General features: G+C 47.5%; 1 long non-coding RNA gene and 1 other non-coding gene across 2 annotated transcripts in view; both read right to left on the minus strand.

Annotated features, from left to right (window-relative positions):
• The window catches only part of LOC134944985 (uncharacterized), a 123,325-nt gene that overhangs the window by 46,984 nt on the left and 61,496 nt on the right, over positions 1-14,845 (minus strand). The window lies entirely within an intron of this gene.
• On the minus strand, positions 3,418-3,520 carry LOC134932621 (U6 spliceosomal RNA). The gene has a single exon (XR_010179426.1). It is a non-coding gene; the product is annotated as a U6 spliceosomal RNA (small nuclear RNA).

Raw genomic sequence — 14,845 nt, forward strand, 5'->3', positions numbered from 1 at the left:
TTATCCATGAATCCACCGGGATTCAGGTCCTGGTAGCGTTAGATTTCACTCGTACCGCTCGAGGTGTGATGAATTATAGATACATTTCCGCACTCGCCAATTTGTTAGATAATATCACTGAAATGTATGATGACACGTTTAGATACACTGGAAGAGAACTTCAAGCTTATAAAACAGAACTAGTTCAGCATAGGATGGTTCTTAATTATCTTACAGCAGTAACAGGCGGATATTGTGTTACATTAGCAACACAGTACGGCATAAAGTGTTGCACGTATATCACAAATAGCACCGAGGACCCGGTAGAGGTCATAGACCAAAAGATGGACGATATTCTCCAATTGAAGTGGGAATTTCGTCGAAAACACAATCTCACCCTTGCTGCTGTAGGTAATGAGCTGACTGGTTGGGTGTCATGGTTGAACCCGCGAAATTGGTTCTCCGGTTTGGGAGACTGGGCTCAAGGAGTCATAATGGATGTTGGAAAGTTTCTACTATGTATCTTGGGTATCGTTATATCGATTGGATTGATATTTAGATGCGGGCAGGCTTTAATGAGGTGCAAACAAAGTACAAAAGTGATGAGCTTGAGGAGTGAGGAAACCGTAATTAACCTGGATTTGATTTATGACCCAATGATAGAAACCAGGATGTGATGAAAATGCGATTATACGGTCCGTTTCTTTCACCTGTTTTTCTGCTTTTTCTCCAAGATACAAAGACCCCCTTGGACGAGGAAGCTGACGAGACGAGATGTATACAGACAACGGATTGACCAAAGAAGAAGATTTGACAACTTTAAATATGGACACTTGATGAACTTTGCCATGGATCCCCAGTTTCCCTAGTACTTTTAAACTCACGCTAGCCCAACATTTTTTGTAAATCTGATGGCTCAGACAAAGCTATTTGCTCATGCCCAAGGAGCAATACAGCGCAAAGAAGACGACTCTCAACAGATACCGAACACAACTTCGACGACAGATGTACATTTCCCTGACATAGAATATCATTGCATTTTCCATAAGTGTTCTTTATCTTCATCTCTACAACCCTCAGGTAATGACACACATAGACGATAGGGAATACAGGCACAGATATCAGCAACCACATACCTCCCCCATTCATGTATCATCAACTAAAATGTGCTCCCCATTTTGTTCAAAATCCGAAAAGAGCTCGGTAAAGTTTGACAGCCCATCCACAGACCTGTACCACAGGATAAGAAGGAATTCAAATGTATACTTCGCAATACCTCGAAGCTTGATTTACCACACGTACGGCACGATGATACATGACCCTCCAAACATGGACTCATACACACATGCTTCTACTCTCTCACTAGGTCATACCCTTTTCACACCTACTCCTCTCTTCTTCCTTACCCCACCATGGAAATCAATTAACCCCTGACTTACATTTTTTTCCTTAAACGTTTTGTGGCAGTTATTATTGACTGCCAAAGGGTGGACTGTCAAAGTCAGAAAAATGTCTCAATGCACGTTGCCATATTTGCACCACACACTGGTCCGTGCTGCGCGTGCGTACGCTCTCCCGTGAAGGCGCATACCCGCAATAGCGTGCACTCGCAGGCGCGGTATGCGTATTTACGGTAGAGTTTATATAGTCGTAGCGTGCGACTCATTCGTTACATATTTTCACAATTAATGTAGTTTGTAGATCATGGTCCCTTTGATAGATTCTGAAAGTTTGGTTAAAATACAATGTCCCAGAGCTGAGGAATCCCTCTTTATATCGTACGAAGGGTCTAACAGGAATCATACAGCAGTGTTTGGTACCCATCGGAAGAGTATTTAATTAGCAATATTCCGGTGTTGGTTTGGAGCGTATTAATCGCTCGTGCGAATAGTTATGGACATAAGAAGTTTATGTCCATTTCTATTATTTACACATACTCAGGTATGCGGCGGGAAACCCAGTTTCCCACCCACCTGAGCTGTTGGAAATCGTCACAGCCCACCTGTATGAATCACCCTATGACCTTTTGTTATGATACAGGGCCGAATTCCTTCGGCCAATGGACAATGAGATTGTAGGACCAGGAGATTGCATTGTGTGTGGGGCATAAATAGGCAGGCCGACCACATCCAGCTCTCACTCTCTCATCAACGGTTATCTGCTGATAGCCGGGAGCTGGATATCGAGGCGCAGGCGATCATACCCTTTGTGCGTAAGTTTCTCTCCGTAATCATTGTCTTTCTGTGAGCCAATTTCTCTCATCTCTCTCTCTCTCTCTCTCTCTGTTCTGTTCTCTCATATCTCCCCTAGACTAGGCTAGTATTGTATTGTATTAGATAGTATTGTATTGTATTGCATTTAGGTCAGTGTAGTATTGTCTTTTTGTATTTATTGTTTAGTTCTGTGGTTAGGAAGTCTCTGTTATATTGTAGTGTATCATTTGTACTGTTATCCCCTTTTACAAGTATATTAGATATAATACAGTTAATAGGCTTTGGAACCTAAACCAGCATCTGTGTATTTCCTATAGTGTTAAGTGTTCACTTGAGCGTCGGTGACGCTCAAGCAGCTTTGTAGTTAGTCAGGTTACACAAGGTTGCACTTACACCCTGTACTCACATTAAGGTATTCTGTGTATTTCTTTGGTATAAGGTTTAAACATTAAGGTATAGCGTTGTGAGCGTCTGCGCCGCTGGTGACCTCCTCGTGGTCTCGAGCGTAAGCTACGCCATAGCGAATCATTACTCTAGTCATAGCCAATAACGTGTCCTGTGATCCATGGGCCGTGAGCGAACGTGACGCTTGAGCGTCTCGCCTACGGCTGAGCGATCGTTACGCAACTAGCGTACCATTACGGTACTTCTTAAGTAAACAGCGTACAGTGTTCTTAGCTTCATAAAGGGTTGTTTATACGACAAAGGAATTTAGCATTGTCAAAACATACAGAGTCTGCACAGCACACAGACTGCCATCAGCCCCGCACCCGAAGCACTGCCGCTGCAAAACCCACCACTGCAGCATGCGCAACAGCCCCAATCCGCAAGGAAACGGGTATCAATAGCCCAACAAACCTACCCAAATGCACAGAGGCTGTATACCATGCATATCCCCAGCAGCCCAGCACCTAACGCCATCACCAATGAACCCGACGATGCAGCAGGCATAGGCGCCCCAATCCGCAAGGAAATGGGTACCCTGGATCCCCCCACTGCCAGCCCCCGGCAACCACCATAGCCGTAATGCTACAGAAACTGAAATACCAGCGAAGAGGACCCAGGAGGGTACACAAAAGAAAATGGCCATCCCCCAATGGCCGCACCGGACACACACCCACGCCAAAGGTAACGAGTCACCATCCGTAAGCGCCTGCGCTCTAAAAGGGGGAAACTAATGACCCCGGCCATCCCAATCCCTCGCAGAACCCGAATGTCTGCACAGGAAAATATGGAACGCCTCACGATTGGCGCGGCATCCATGCGTAGGGGCCATGCCAATCTCCTCTGCATCGACCCACACACAGTACCTGTGCAGCCGAACCGACCATCATCTAGGCACCCCACCATAAAACACCACTGACAGGCAAACCGGAGTACAAAGACAACCAGTCACCGGCCACCAACCCACTGACCCGGCATGCCCAATGAAAAAACCAGCGCAAAAACGAGCCCGAAACAGCGCAACCTTATGAACCAGACTACTCCCCACCTGGCCGGACCCAAACGGGACCAGCAAACTTCACCCAAGTATACTGAAATCAATGTGCCCACTCAAAAGCTGCAGCCATAGGATGCCTCGACGCCCATCCCATAAAGGCCATGGATAGCATGAAAGACCTGATAGAGCAGCCAGCCGCAGTAGTATGGAGCGAAAAGAAGTGCTCGCAAGGGCAGACACTCCGGTTGCCCCGGACCCGCCAACCCGGGAAAAAACCCGCAGACCAAGGCCCTCAAAGTACCTAAGGTGACCCGATAAAAAACACAGCGCCGGAGTAAACAAAACTACCCAAGAAAGCCAATGAACCCCGGCAATCGGAGCCATCGTCCAGAGCATGGGAGTGCCACCACTAGCCCATCCACGTAGCCGAACAACTCGGCCATCCACCAGATACAAGTCAGGCATGAAAAGAAACATAAACAGCCGACCCAGGCACCAATGCACGTAATGTAGCAAAAGAGGCGCAACCATGCCTCACCACCCCAGGTGCCCTTTCCGGGTTGCAACACCGGGAAACAAAACGCCACGCCGCCAACTTCTGGGAACCAGACGAAATAACAGGTGGAGGGCCGGGGGGGAGGAAGGAGGGCGATCATGAAAAGCGTAAACCACCCACGGAAGCGCCCAGAGAAAACAAGGCCCCGAGCCATCACAGGAAGCGGCCTGGAAGCATACATGCAAAAAACGTGCAATTAAACCAACAGGTGAACAGAACATCGATGCAGAAAAAACCTCCCCACAACGGAAAACCCAGAAATAAAAAAAAAAACAGATACCGGGGAAAGGGAAGAAGGGAAAAGCGGATGCAACGTCCAGCTCCAATCAGCATCAGCAGGAAACATGACCGCAAAGTCACCCAAACACGGGAACTTGTCAAAAAACAGAAAAGCGCTCCCTGCAGGAAGCATCCGGAAAAGCAGTAGAAAACAAAACCCCATGTGTGTGAGACAAAGGTGACAGAAATGGGCACCCACACGGGAACCTACCGGTAACCGCGGAAGGACCTTCGTGCTACCTACCCTGGTCCCTGAAGGAGCGGAAAGTGCTCCGCAGGCGACCGGGGTGCATACCCAACTGTGTGACTGCCCCGCAGAGAGGCAAACACGATAATGTACCCCCACCCTGCGCCGACCATAAACCTAGGCCACTAACCCTCAGCCCCCCAGGGCGGGGGCCAATGACAATAGGACGGTCCATGGTCCGAGCACCAGCATGGCAGGCAGAAACCCAGACAGTAGGAAGTCCATGCGCCCCCGACCGAGCTAGCTGCAACCACCAACAAATTTGCGCGTCCCCAGCTGCTAGCCACCACGACCGTGTAGCACGACCCACGTAAGATAGAACAAGGCCACCTGCCCCTTTCTAATCTATCCACTACGTACCCTGCCAACATAAAACGGCACCCACGACCTACCCATATATGTGCGGATTAGCGAGGACCCCACGTACGGATGGGGAGAATGTAAAAACTCCACACAGTCAGAGACCCGGTGGAAAACGACCGTATGACCACAGTGCAGTGCGGCAGCAATGCCGCCTCACACCGTCCGCACCACCTGCAACCAACATAGCACTATGAACCTGCCACCAAAACATCAGGGAGCCGACATGCCCGTAGCCACCGGCACCCCGTCGTACCCAGTTCCCATAGCCGTACGATGCACAGTAAGCTAGGCAAAATTCCGCGGGCGCCCGGGGAAACCAGAGGAAACACAACTAGAACTAAACAATGCCAAAAGGAACAAAGAAAACAGCATGCTCACCGGTACCTGCAGGACCTGGAACCACCCAAGCCGATGACGATCCCGACCGAACTTCTCTAGCAGACACCAACACCGAATCTTCTCCTGGCCTCCAACTCGTGTACCCCGATTCTGCGGTCCTGATGATGCTGAAACTGTACACTCAGGGGGGAACAAACCGGGTTAGAGCCGACATACAACACAACGAAAAGAAGCAAAGGTGGAAAAGGGGGGCAAATCACCACCCACTTGGAACCAGGAGGGGGCACAATGAAGTGCGTGGCCCACGAAAGTACTATATGGGTTGAACACCAGAAGCAGGGAGAACCCATTAAGTAAGGGGAAAAAACAGGAATCGCCAACACAGGTAGACCATGCCGACAGAAGCCGCGGGGAACAGGGGAGGAGTAATACCAGCAAATAAAACCCGAAATCACCCCAGTAGGAACCACCGGGGAAGGCAAAAGCGGGGGCAGACCCGGCCACGGGAAGGAAGCCTTAGCGAACCAGCGCTGGGACCTACCTCCAGATCCATTTGGTATGCCTAGGGGCACAAGCAGCTTCTGCTGATTAAAATGATATGCGGCATGCCTATATTCTGTGTGTAGCATTTTGTATGCAGATACAGCCACAGTCGCACACAGTATATAGGCATGACGCATATCATTTTAATCAACAGAAGCTGCTTGTGAGCATCCTAACCACATAGCAATGCAAATAAGATGCATTTTCATAAAAAATAGGCACTCGACGTTAGCAGAGCTGCCAGTTGACTCACGCCAGGAACTATATGTGTCATTATGTGTATAAGGGCATTAATAATGTGTTACATATGTGTAAGGGGCACTATGTGTGTCATTATGTGTATAAGGGCATTAACAATGTGTGGCATATGTGTAAGGGCAATTATGTGTATAAGGGCATTAATAAGGGTTGGCATAATGTGTAAGGTGCATTAAGTTTATAAGGACATTAATAATGTGTGTCATATGTGTAAAAGGCATTACTGTGTGATATTATGTGTATAAATGCATTACCAATGTGTGGCATTATGTTATAAGGTGCTCTACTGTGTGGCGTAATGTATAGAAAGGGCACTACTGTGTAGTCTAATGTGAATGATGAGCAATATGGTGTTGTGTAATGTGAAGGAGTAACGTATATAAGGTAAAGTGGTGCTACTGTGTGATGTAAAGTGAATAAGGGACAATATCGCATTATAGATTGTGAATAAAGTTGCACTACTGTGAGGCATAAGTTGAATTAGGGGTACTATTGTGTGGCCATGCCCCTTGCCAGCAAAAACACATACCTTTTTGGGCTGTGCGCCGAATGTGCACACTGTTCTTATTTAAATTACAGGGGGTAGGAAAAAAAAAAAAAAAGGACTGCTATGGGTGGAGGGTGATGGTGCTGGGAAAGGGGTGCAGGGTCAGAGGTGGAACCAGCAGTGGTGCTAGGGGGCACCAGCCAAAATCTTGCCTAGGGCATCATTTTGGTTAGGGCCGGCTCTGCTCCAGATCCAGAGGAAGCCAATGCCCCCCCTCCCTTGGGAGACCCCGCAGCAGGACGCTGCTAAGTCAAGCCCCGGGGACCCTCAGATAGAATACCCCCACAGCTGCAGTGGTGAGCCCGCTAGAGAGACCCCCATAGCACAGTGCAGGGGCTGACCTGCAGCAGCGGCGCCAGCACCGCACCGCAATTATAGAAAAAAGGGGGGGTCCCGCCATGCGGCGCAGCCGCCGGGCAACTGACACCAGTGGCCGGAGACACCAGACCGCACGAACCCCCGGAGCCGAACATCCTCCCACCGCGCCGCAACCCGACAAAGCAGACGCCACAGTGAGCAGCGTCCACTGCCAGGTGCCGCAGCCGAGGAGAGGGGAACCGAAGCAGGCGCCGGGCAGGAGGAATCTAAAGCCGCCGTCATCCTGGCCTCCGGAGCGAAGACGCGGACCTGGGGCCACCGTCAGCAGGCCGAGGCAAAGCATCGGGCCGCATCCGAAAGCCGGGGGGGGGAGGCGGGGAGGAGCGGACGCATGCGGCGGGCACAGCGGGGGGATAGGGGGGTACAAAAACCTAAACGACAAAGGAGGGGGTGGGAAAGCGGAGAAAGAAGAAGGGGGAACTATAACTAAGGAATGACAAATAAGCAGCAGAAGGGAAAGGTAATGAAATCAAAGTAATAATTGAGCAGCCACAGAGACTGTGTTACTTAGCTGTCCAAATGGCAAGAGGAAGTATGAAGCACATGACCCAAGCTTTTATATGCACTGAAGCCTATACCCACAAATACTGATGGACAAGGAAAACAACCTATAGAAAATTCCCAAGGTCCCTTGGAAAAACTACCTAGCAACTGCTTTGTCATAAACAACAAATCACAAAAAAATGGGGCTCTTATATGGTCTTGTGCTAATTCAGCCCTCATCTAATCTTATATTCCAAACTGACTTAGTGTTTAGTTTAATATTGGGTGTTGACACGACCCCTTGGCGCCGATTCTTCTATTGGTACACGTATATAGCAAATCCAATGTAGGCACTCGTTGGTCTTATTTAAAAGAAACACCTCTGGAGTCAGCAATTTGCAGCAACGTTTCGGGATTTATTTCCCTTCGTCAGGCTTCTTACATACAACATACATGTAATAAACGTACCTTATATACACGAGCAGTACACATAACGCTGGGCGGCATCAGTTTCCGTTGGACAGTCGGGAGTTGCTTCCGGAACGCCATCCCGTATCCCTAAGGGGTGGCGTTCTGGAAGCACCTCCCGACTGGCCAACGGAAACTGGTGCCGCCCAGCGTTATGTGTACTGCTCGTGTATATAAGGAACGTTGTATGGGAGTCATTCTGACCCATTCGCACGCAGCGGTTTATTGAACGGGTCTGGAATGCGCATGCGCGGCTGCCGCAATGCGCGTGCGCGACGTTGCACGGCGACAGGGGTCGCCGGGTTACGTCGCGTCCTACGATGGAAGCAGTCACAGAGCCGACCGTAAAGAAGATTGACCACCTATGTATGAAGCCTGACGAAGGGAAATAAATCCTGAAACATTGCTGCAAATTGCTGACTCCAGAGGTGTTTCTTTTAAATAAGACTGAGTGCCTACATTGGATTTGCTGCATTGTTTGACTATGGCACCGTGACAATATTCCTGATGGAGGAGGGTGCCAAGAACACTCGAATAGTGTTTGAGGGCAGGTATGTTTGTCCCGGGTTCTTGTCTTACCTGTATTAGAAAAATGAAAACTTCTAGGAAAATGTTTTGTTTTGTCAGAACCTTTTCAGTTTATTGGAAAAGCTGGATAAGGGCCCTGAAAGAAAGATAGGGCAAGTGCCAGACGTTGGGCCCAGTTCGGGTCTTTGGCCTCACAGAGGGCTAATCAGGGTTTCAGCTGTGTAAGTGGGTTATAGGGCTGCTAGCCTGATTAGAGTGTGCAGACTGCCTGGGAAGACGGCAGGATCTCTGAGAGAAATACGGTTCCTTATACATGTGAGCCATACATTGTTGACTGGAAAACTCTGTTTTTTTTTTTGTTTAGAGACAGTTAGGAACATCTTGTGTTTAGTTAGTGCTGGACAGGTAAGGTATTTTCTTTTGATGTTTGTTTTGTTTTCTGTTTAATATAACTGGTTGTGGCCAGTTGTACCCTAAAAACTGTACTTGTATGACTTCTCAGCTGCTGCCTGCTGCCACCTACCCCAAGAAACGGGGTCCGGTTCCCCTACAGTGTTGCAATGTGTGTGTGTGTGTGTGTGTGTGTGTGTGTGTGTGTGTGTGTGTGTGTGTGTGTGTGTGTGTGTGTGTATATATATATATATATATATATATATAGAGAGAGAGAGAGAACGCAATGAAAGAGGCGGCACTCGGAAACTTTTAAATCAAAAAAAGTGACTTTAGTGCATAAAGTGCTACTTTTTTGATTTAAAAGTCTCCGAGTGCCGCCTCTTTCATTGCGTTCTGGATATGGGGGTGACACCCTAGTGGAGGGCACCGTAGCAAGCTAGCCCAAGGGGCAGTCCGAGTGCCGGCGCGGTGTGTGTGTGTATATATATATATATATATATATATATATATATATATATATATATATCCAGAAATGAAGCGCACACACTTAAATCGAGTTCCAGGGGTGCCGTGTCAATTCTTAATAATACGTTAATTCCTGATGTTTACCCAAAAGGGTCAGACACAAGGAGACCAGCACACCACCAAGTAGCAAAAATGAAAAAAAAAAACATTTAATATGTTAGCAGCATAATCAGGCCTTTTGTAAATATTGCTTTATACTCATCAGCGTTCACTGAAAAGAGTCCATAAATCAAACAGCCATCCCAATGGCCCGTTTCGGTTGTCACACCTTCATCATGGGGTCAGCTACAGCATAATGCTCAAACATAGGTCCTTATAAAGCTACACAATCAATGTGAATAAAATACACTTGCTCAATCCAATTACCAAGTGATAAAAAACACCTCCCAAACTATGCAGGCGAACCAAAGTGTAACCAAAGATACAGGACAAAGTTCCCAACACCACTGTCGCTGGTTCCGCCGTGCCGGAAGTGACGTCACGTGACCGCGACTGTCAACATCCGCCAAAAGCGGAACCCGAGCGCCAAGACAAAATTGCAAGGCACTACCGACGGTGCCACTATGCCGGAAGTGATGTTGCGTAGTCACGACAGTCTACATCTGCAAGGCTGTGAACCAGCCTCAGATCTTGGGCAATGTCACTGTACCCAAGCTCAAAAACACAAGGCTCATCTCATGTTTTTACGAGGGCACAAAACCATACCAAGATTAAATCATACAAAACAAAAAATACAAACAATATAAATTCAATGACTATAAATTAATCACAAGAAATAGTAGTAGTATAACCTGAGCGTCAACACCTGCACACACAAGAAAAATCATAATTGTTGGCAAACACTAGCCCAAGTTACAAATTCCTAAAAAATAATATTAATAAATTTGTGTTTGAAAATGTTGACGCAAAGGCAAAACATCAACAAATATACATTTACAGAAATATTGATAGATGATGTTAGTGACACTGTCATAAATAGTCCTAAAAAATGAGAAACAGCAGATACAGCAGTCCCAACCTACATAATAGCAGTGCCCACATAGGGCCATGTAATTTGTCACAGTAGGCCTCATGATAAAGGCTATTACTAAAACACTTCCAGACATATAATTATCTCCAGGTATGATTGAGCAACTGCCAAATTGTTTGTCTGCTTGTGTGCAAGAGGCATTGAATGGGAGCAGCATTTGGAAGGCATGCTGTTCCTTGTAGTGCCAATGGGAGATCCTGGGGGTGGCTCCTGGGTAAGTTAGCTCTCTGTCTGGAAGTGTTTTAGTAATAGCCTTTATTATGAGGCCTACTGTGACAAATTACATGGCCCTATGTGGGCACTGCTATTATGTAGGTTGGGACTGCTGTATCGCAGAGGCCGTGACATGGCCGGCAGCTAAACATGTGTTTGCAAACATTTGAGACTAATTCTCTGAATTTTATTGCCAGATGGGTTCAGGGATGGTTACAGGTAATTTTCAGTGTGCGGAAGGGAATTTAGGGATGGGGATTTGCACCCCCCTCCTCTGTCTGTTGTATGTTTGTATGTGTCAAGGAGACAGACACATTCTGAGTAATGGATTTTGACCAAAAAAACAAAAACATCTATTAATGAAGACACAACAAATGAAATAAGCAAACCAAGCTTACCTTAGAAATAGCTATTGATGATGTGTTGCCTAACCTGCCTCCCTACATCAGTACTCCAAGTATCACCAGATGTCTCTAATTCCTCTGCTTGCTGGCTGTTTTCTTCCTCCTCCTCCTGCTCAACATGTGGCAGATGTTGTTGCAAACACATGTTATGAAGAAAGCAGCAGCAGAACACAATTTGAGTCACCTTGGAGGGACTATACAACAAAAGGCCACCAGACTATCCAGACACCGAAACCTAGATTTCCGCACACCAAAACATCTTTCTATCATATTCCGCGTGGACTTATGTGCATGATTGTAATTGTGTTCAGCAGGGGTATCAGGTCGGGACAATGGAGTTAGAAGCCAAGAGAAACAGCCATATCCTCCATCACCTAAAAGACAGATATAGTAACGTGATTCATGTGAATATACAGCAACGCATAAGTAACACACTGTGGGGCAGATGTATTAACCTGTAGAAGGCATAAGGAAGTGAAAAACCAGTGATATGTGCAAGGTAATAAAGGCAGCAGACAATCTGATCCTAAATGTTCATTTACATATTGGAGCAGATTGGCTGGTGCCTTTAACACCTTGCATAGATCACTGGTTTCTCACTTCCTTATGCCCTCTACAGGTTAATACATCTGCACCTGTATTTGGGCAAAGTACACGCAAGCCTACACATATCAAATTACATACCCAGCAGCCACCCATCTGGCATTTGTCCGTCCTCAAACTTATCAAAGAGGGATGACTGACTGAGGATGAAGGAGTCATGGCAGCCCCCAGGGTAACCAGCAACAACACTCATTATTTTGAGATTTGCATCACAAACCACCTGCACATTTGTGGAGTGTTGAAAATGGCAGTTTCTATATATGTGCTGCCTGCCCCTAGGTGGTCTCAGCTGAATGTGTGTGCAATCTATGGCTCCAAGCACATTGGGCATGCCAGCCAGCTCATAGAAATCTACCCTGACGGAATGCCACTGAGACTCCTGGGTAGGGAAGCAGATTGAGGCCTCAATGTGTGGCTGCAAAACAGCCAAAACCTGTGTGAACATTTTAAAGAACAATAAACTTGAGATTTTAGGACAGAACTGGCCACCGAAAAATTAAAACAAACACAAAACAGAAGAGGTTGTTAGGTATACATCACCTGTGTTAAGATTCTGGAAAATGTGGGCTGTGAGATTCCTATGACATCCCCAGACACATCCTGAAAGCTGCCAGTAGCCATAAAGTGCAACACAGCCAGGAGTTTGTGCAGGCCTGAGACAGGGCGAGAGCGTGCTGTCTCAGGGTCTAGGCCCAGTTTGACAAGGTCATACAGACGGAAAATGTTGTTACGATTTAGACGGAACATCTGTATGACCTTATCATCGGACAATGCGTTCAAGTTTAAACGCCCCCTAAAAAAAACGAGGCCTGCGCAGCCTCCGCGGAACCTGTACAACCTGCTGACCATTATGAGTTTCTTGGCCCTGGGTACTTACAGGCTGATGTCTGAGTCTGAGGAATCCCACAGCACACAAAAGATCACTGGCCCACAGTCCTGCTGCCATTTCTGAGTGTAGGTGTTTTGAAATGGGCCTAACATCCTTTTATAGGCATCCTAATTCAGTTGTGAGTGATTTTTTATTTGCAACATATGTAAACACGACTGAAAAAAGCAGGTCTATTTTTTTGCCGCTTTTTTTAACGAATCGCAAAAAAATACGACCGCATTTGAGCCCTCAGAGACTAACACCCAAATACGAATGAATAGTGAATTCCCGTATTCTATGAAATTACAGCCGCATTTGACCGATGGTCTATTCATTCGTATTTCGGGACGTTGTCATTCAAACCATAACGAATAGACCAAACACTGCCGAGATTGGTGCTTAGTGAATTCCCGGATTGGGACTTAGAAAAAAAAAAACACAAATCGACCAAACTCGGACTTTTAGCAAATATTGGCCCATGTCTCTGTATTGCCTATCTCCAATATAATAGCCCAGAGTGACTGTGTGTATAATGCTGGGTGTGGCTAGGAGCTCTCATTGGGTTAGCAGCAGGTCTATCACACCCAGTCCACAGCTGATTGGGCGAGAAACGCCCACCCACACAAGTTACATCCAATGGAAGGCTCTGCCCTTTGGAGGCTGTGTATTCCCACAGCAGGATTAACAATGGGGCTGATGAAGCTGCAGCTCCAGGTCCACACCCCAAAATAGGCCCACTGCATCTGCAGCAACATACATAAAAGTGGTACAAATTTGATAAGGGAGTGTGGCCATGCCCCTTTTCCTATACTTTCAATGAAAGTTTGGAGAGCCAAAAATCGGTACAGACCATAAAAAAAAAAAAAGGTACTGTACCTGCCATTTGGAGGGTATGTCACTGCATCTGCAGCAACTCTCTGCGCTGTAGATAGGGGGAAAAATCCTTTTACTGCAGCATCCTATGTCCTGCTGCCAGTCTGCCTGACCCCTCCGGCATCAACAATCCCCACTCCCTAGCCATGGTGCAGGTGGAACAAAAGCTGCTGCGGCCACTGGCATAGATGTGTATGAAAGCGGTGCAGCGGAAGGCTTTCATAGCCCTCCCTGCGCCGCATACTTTCTGAGCCCCGGAGCCTCCTCTGCGCTTGATGTCACAGAAGTGCCTCCCCGCCACAGCCGCGCAAAGATCCCCAGAGGCCCTGGGCTGCCGGCATGGAAGTTCCGAGATGGCTAATGTAACGGATACAGTGGGTGATATCGCAGAGGGTAATGTCTGGATGCTGAATCAATGTAAAAGGTGACAGTGTTGTGCAGTGCAGTGGGTGTGCAGTGTCATTGACACTGCACAGCACTCTCACCTTTTACATTGATTCAGTGAGTCAGGCGGTTCTGCCAGCCAGTCACTATTGTTATTGTCTCAATGCACCACATTACAAGGAAGTAGACACACTAAATAAACTACACCTCCCATCAGCCCTTAGCACCGAAGCATTGGGAGCTGAAGTTTACTGAGTGCATCTTCTTCCCTGTAATGCGGTGCGTTGGGACACCAGCGCTAACAATAGTGACTGGCTGCTTGGCTGCTGTGCGAATCTCCGGGAGAGCCACTGCCAAAGGGAGGACATCAGCTTAGCTGCTTCCAGGAGGAGAAGCATTACCCGCCCCTCCCCCACTCGCAGTATTTCCGGGCCCCATCCGCAGCACCCCCCCCTTCCACCACCCACGGTGGCTCCAGACCTTCTCCTCCACCTGCAGCCTCTGCACCCACCCCTCCCCCTCATGCCGCACCACAACACTCGCCCCTCCCCCACCAGTGGCACCCCCAGACTCCCTCCCCCATCCGCGTCTCCCCTGCACTCACCACTCCTTCAACCACAGCACCTACTAGGTGATTCATCAGGCCCTGCGTGTGCCGTTCACACCATTGCAAAGGGCGACCCCTTACCCATCGCACGCCCTTTGTCCATGCAATATTTAACCACTCACACAATTATGATTGGAGGTAATACTCCATATAATACAAATATTGCACACCAGAAGGGCGTGCAAGATTTAAAGGGGCATAGCACCTTACAACAGTGTGAAGAGCACCCGAAGGGCATGATGAATCACCTAGTTTTATCATAGTGGTATTTAAGTGCAATTGTTTCTAAATTCTCCCATTTTACTTGTTAGGCTTCTTTCATT

The sequence above is a fragment of the Pseudophryne corroboree genome, chromosome 1 (assembly GCF_028390025.1).
Source record: "Pseudophryne corroboree isolate aPseCor3 chromosome 1, aPseCor3.hap2, whole genome shotgun sequence".
Lineage (NCBI taxonomy): Eukaryota > Metazoa > Chordata > Amphibia > Anura > Myobatrachidae > Pseudophryne > Pseudophryne corroboree.